Source organism: Dipodomys merriami, unplaced genomic scaffold, assembly GCF_024711535.1.
Source record: "Dipodomys merriami isolate MVZ:Mamm:240054 unplaced genomic scaffold, mDipMer1.0.p SCAF_10, whole genome shotgun sequence".
Classification (NCBI taxonomy): domain Eukaryota; kingdom Metazoa; phylum Chordata; class Mammalia; order Rodentia; family Heteromyidae; genus Dipodomys; species Dipodomys merriami.
In genome coordinates this window covers 47,568,687-47,574,139 of record NW_027202271.1, presented here as the reverse complement: position 1 = coordinate 47,574,139, position 5,453 = coordinate 47,568,687, and positions in this window count along the sequence as shown.

The window sequence follows — 5,453 nt, the reverse complement described above, 5'->3', positions numbered from 1 at the left end:
TAGTGCATTGTAATTACATTAAAAACACTAGCAAGCAAGGAAAAAAAAAACTCTTGTGTCCCTGTCTTGGGATATATTTTTACTTAACATTATCTCACGTGGTTGTATGTACATGGCCTTTGACCTCTGCTTTTCGAAGACATGTACTAGACACTGCAAACAAGGGAAAAGATTGAACCTATGTTTCTTTGGGCCTGGCTTACTTCACTTAACATAATGTTTTCCAAGTCTTTCCAATTCCTAACAAAAGAGGCAATGTCATTCTTTCTGACAGAGGTATCGAATTCCATTGTGTGTGTGTGTGTGTGTGTGTGTGTGTGTGTGTGTGTGTGTGTGTGTGTGTGTGTGTGTATCACATTTTCTTGATCCATTCATCTACTGAGGGGCATCTGGGTTGGTTCCATATCTTAGCTATAGTAAATAATGCTGCGATAAACATAGTTATGCTGGTAGTTTTGGTATGACCTTGTTTGTGATCATTTGGGTAAATGCCCAAAAGTGGGATTGCTGGGTCAGCAAGGAGCTCTATGTGGAGTCTTTTGAGGAACCTCCATACTGCTTTCCAAAGTGGTTGAACAAGTTTACATTCCCACCAGCAGTGCAGAAGGGTTCCCTTTTGGCCACATCCCCTCTATCATCTTGATTTCTTGATTGTAACCATTCTAGCTGGGGTGAGGTGGAATTTCAGCATTGTCTTGATTTTCATTTCTTTTATGGCTAGAGGTCAAGCATTTCTTCATGTGTCTATTGGCCATTCTTATTTCTGGACAAGTGGGATCGCATGAAACTGCAGAGCTTCTACAAGGCAAAGGACATAGCTAGCAAGATCAACAGAAAACCTACGGATTGGGAGAAGATCCTTTCACTAGCCATACAATGGACAAGGGTCTCATATCTAAAATATACTTAGAACTCAAAAAACTAAATCACCCAACAACAAATCCTCAAAGAAACAACTGTCTGATTAACAAATGGGTAATAGACTTAAAGAGAGACTTCTCTGAAGAGGAAATAAGAATGAACTTTTGAATTATACTGGATTGGCCCTCCAAATACTTGGAAGTGAATCTGAGCTCCCCAAATGAACCATGTACATGCTTCATGTACTGAAAGTGTCTGGAAAACAATGAAGAGGAGTGAAATATCCCCTGAGTTGAGAAGGAGATTCAATGGAGCTTGTCCATAGGGAGCAGTAAAGACTAAAAAACAAACCGAGCCTCATGGAGGATTCAAAAGACAGAGGAATAATAAGAAAAAATGAAACATTTTTAAAAAGTTGCTGTGCAAATTTCCAGTCTAGCCACCAAAATGTAACTTTTTATTGCATTAATAAAACACAATTTAAAATTACATAAGTGGTTCTTTCTATTGGATGCAAGAATTTTTCTCCCAGAACCTTCTGAAGTCATGTCCTTACAAAGTAGGATGAGGCATCTGTTCATTACAATTCACAGATATCTTTTAAATATAATTGAGAGCAAAGTTTCCATTGTCTATGGTTTGCACAGAATAGGCAATTCAAAATGGAAAGGCTAAGGTCACGTGCACTGTAGCAGCCATGTGAAAATGAAAAAGCAGCATGGAATAGGAGATTCAGTACATACTAGGAGGTGAGTCACGCCATCACGGAAGAGCAAATGTGGCTGTAATGGTATCCAGAAACAGCATCTTTCCAGGCACCTGCTCTCTGGTTAGACTTTGAAGGTTGATTCTGGGACTTGAACGCTGTTTAGTGTATTGATAGCACCTTTGGTTCTGAGCTGCTATGACTCTGAATTGGTTCAGTTATGCATCAGTTTCCTTCCCCTGGCTCTTCCCTGACTCACCCCAAATGGGCCCCAGTAGCCTTTTCTTGGCTTCACACAGAAGGCCTCTAGGCTTGCCTCCTGCTACTCACAGTTCCCCCTTCCAGGCTCTTTCTTCTATTTTTCTTTTTCTATCATCTCTCCAAGAAATGAGCTGCCCTGTACCTCAGCCTGTAAAACAGTCTGCAGGAGGCTTCCATCCACCTTATGTGTACCATGTGCAGTCAACACTGGGTCATTTTCTCAAAAGCTTCATCCTTGAGCAACACCAAGAAATGTCAGAGGATTTGTCGCTTCAGCATCACTCTCCTTCCTCTGCTACAGATTCTGAACTCATTCAGCTGAAACAAAAGATTCAAAGATAACAACCAAAAAAAAAAAAAAGCAAAGCCATTTTCCTCATCTCTCTTCCCTGTTCACTAGAGAAGCTGGTGAGGGGTACCACCACACTTGGGATGGGTCTCTAGGCAACCTCAAAGGGGGAATAGAACAACATAGGTATTTCCCAACTAAATGTTCAAATGTTCTCTCTCTCTCTCTCTCTCTCTCTCACACACACACACACACATACACACACACACACACACACACATGCATGCACACACACTTTTGAAAGCAGAGGCTGCTAAATTCAACATTAGTTTTAAATAAGGCATTTTTTTTTTGTCTTCTTCATTTCACATCTGTCACGTGACCTGTGCTGGAACACATTTAATAAAGAGCTCTACTTTAATCATTAATTAGGATACCAATATACCAGTTGTATTGTATGCTGCTGTAACTGGCACTTGTGGAATTCAAAGAGCTTCCCCAGATTTAATTAATCTTCAGCTTTGCTAATGAAAAGCATTGCTTCTACCCGGCATGAGTTTGGGTTTCTAATCTGTTCCTAAGGTCACCTCATTTTTCTTGAAAATGTACATTTATAATTTAACACTGCAGATCTTTCACATTCCCTATTAAGCAATTATTTTGATTACTTCATTATCTTTCTTTTTTTTCCTCTAGACTATTTAGGTTGGTTTCTGCCTACCACAAGTGAAGTGTAATTCCGACATTCTCCCTCGCTCCCTTTATTAGCACGCTCTGCATTAGCAAGGGATTCATTTTCATTCCAAAGACTGAAAACAATTTCATTATCTGATAAAAATTATCTTCACATACACCATAAGAAGCAATTCTCCTCATTTATAGTCTCATTAGGCATTTCATCTACCCAATGCATCTTCCCAATACTTCTTTCCAGAAGTATTTGTCTTGTGACTCAACTAACAATATTTTGGAAATGAGGGTTCTCTTGTGGATTTTTCTCACTTTCTTTTCCCTGTTTCACTTTTAAAATTTTCCTAATGCAATCACTCCATCACTTCCTCGGTGAACCCTTGCTGTTTTGTTCTCCTCCCAAACCATTTTGTTCAGGCTTCATACTAACATCTACCCTGCTGTTCTGTGAATTTACATTTCTGTTGCCCTTTATATAATATGAGCATCTTCCAGATTGGAAGATGATCTTTGGGTCTTTGGATTTGGAAAATATAAATGGAGTATTAAATATCATGTACACTCCTTTTTTTAAAAAAAAATCAGGATGTAGTTTTAACTTACTTGAAAATGTGATCCTTTTGAGAACACAGGAGAGAGAATGGGGAAGCCAAGGTAACTTGACAGTGGATCTGTTGAACAGCATAAAAGCAACCCGAAGAGATGCACAGACCTATCCGTAACAGGCAAGAAAGGAAACAGCCTCTGTGGGTGCTAAAACCCCTCTGAAGTTTCAGGGGGTCAGCTGAATGGCAGCTACACCACAAAGGAATATCTGGAGAATTTGGATACATTTTGTGCTTAGACAGGGCAAATCTGACCTGAAAATGGTCTGTGCAAACCAAACGCAGAATCATAACTGCTTCTCTCTCACCACATTTACTAAAACTGAGAGATGCTACTAGAAAACTCCTTAGTCTAAAGGCACACTTAATATTGCTTCCTGAGCTTCATTCATTACTAGAGGAAGTGAAAAGAGCAATCAGAATACTTTATTTCACAGCACATCATTCTGTGGTGTTGAGACTACATCCATACTGTACCTCTCTGTCTGCTGCTAATTAGAGTTGTACCCATTTTTAAGGAAATAGTTCCTGAGAGGTTTTGATCATGGTACATTTAAAATGCCAGTTAACTTGTAAATGGAAATATTGAGTAGGCAGGTGGCCACAGAAGTCTAGAGATAAGGAAGTAGTATGAGTTGGAGATAAAAATTTGAAGGATTTTGACATAGAACTGTTATTGGTAAATGTAGAGAAGGGAAAAACAAATATACATCATCAGAAGCAAAAGAGGTAGGTTTCTTTTTTTTTTTCCTCCTAACACTGGCCAATCTCTTGAGTCAGGAGACAACAAACTATGGCCTTGTGGGGGGGCAGGTTGCAAATCTGGCAAGTAGTGGACCTGCTTTTGTTCAGTCCTTGAGCTAAAAATGTCTTGCATTTTTTTTTTTTTGTCGGTCGTGGGGCTTGAACTCTGGGCCTGGGTGCTGTCCCTCAGCTCTTCAGCTCAAGGCAAGCGCTCTACCACTTGAGCTACAGCGCCACTTCCAGTTTTCTGGTGGTTTATTGGAGATAGGAGTCTCATGGTCTCTCCTGCTCCTCAGATCTCAGCCTCCTGAGTAGCTAGGATTACAGGCGTGATCCACCAGCGCCCGGCTAATGTCTTGCATTTTTAAATGATGCTTGGTGGGGGAAATTCAGAGTAACGCTTCATGGCATATAAAACTTGTGTGAGAAACTGATACATTCCATTGAAACCCAGCAGCCAAGCCTTTCACTCACCTGTTGCTGGTAGATGTTCTGGTGCTAAACTGGCAGAGTTGATTAGCTGCTAAAGATGCAAAGCCCAAAATATTTCCAATCTCTCCTTTTACAGTACATAGTTGCTGATCCTAGGTGTTATATGAAATCTGAGTCCTAAAACTGGTAGGTCCACTGTGCTGTGAGAGGGGAAGCCAGCCTGAAGAGGAAACATGGAGGAAGAGGACCATTGAGGGGGCTTCTGAGAAATGGATCACAGTTCAGATGTGATTGCGAACCTTTGCTTGAATTAAACTGGAAGTTTATGCCACCTCTGGACCTGTTATCTACCTAAATCGAATTAATTCCTTTTTTGTTTTGTTTTGTGTTTTGGTCGGTTGTTGGGCTTGAACTCACAGACTGGGTGCTGTCATTTCAGCTCAAGGCTAGTGCTCTACCACTTGAGCCACAGAGCCACTTCTGGTTTTTCTGGTGGTTAACTGGAGATAAGAGTCTCAAGGCTGGTTTTGAACCAATCCCAGCCTCCTGAGTAGCTAGGATTAGAGGTGTGAGCCACCAGCACCTGGTGAATTAATTCCTTTTATTGACTCAGTTGGAGACAGATGTTCTCTCATGCAAATTTTTTTAAATGGTGGAGAGCAGCACTGGGGTTTGATCCCAGGACCTTGCACCTGCTAGGCAGGAAGGGACTCTATTATCTGGGCCATGCCTCCAACCCAGAAAATTATGAACTAATATAGTTGTAAGATCCAGATGTACACTAATCTCTGTCATTTTTCACTTCAATACACCAAAACTTGACTGAGATCTTCTATTTCATAGCTTATGAAGGTCCAAAATTATT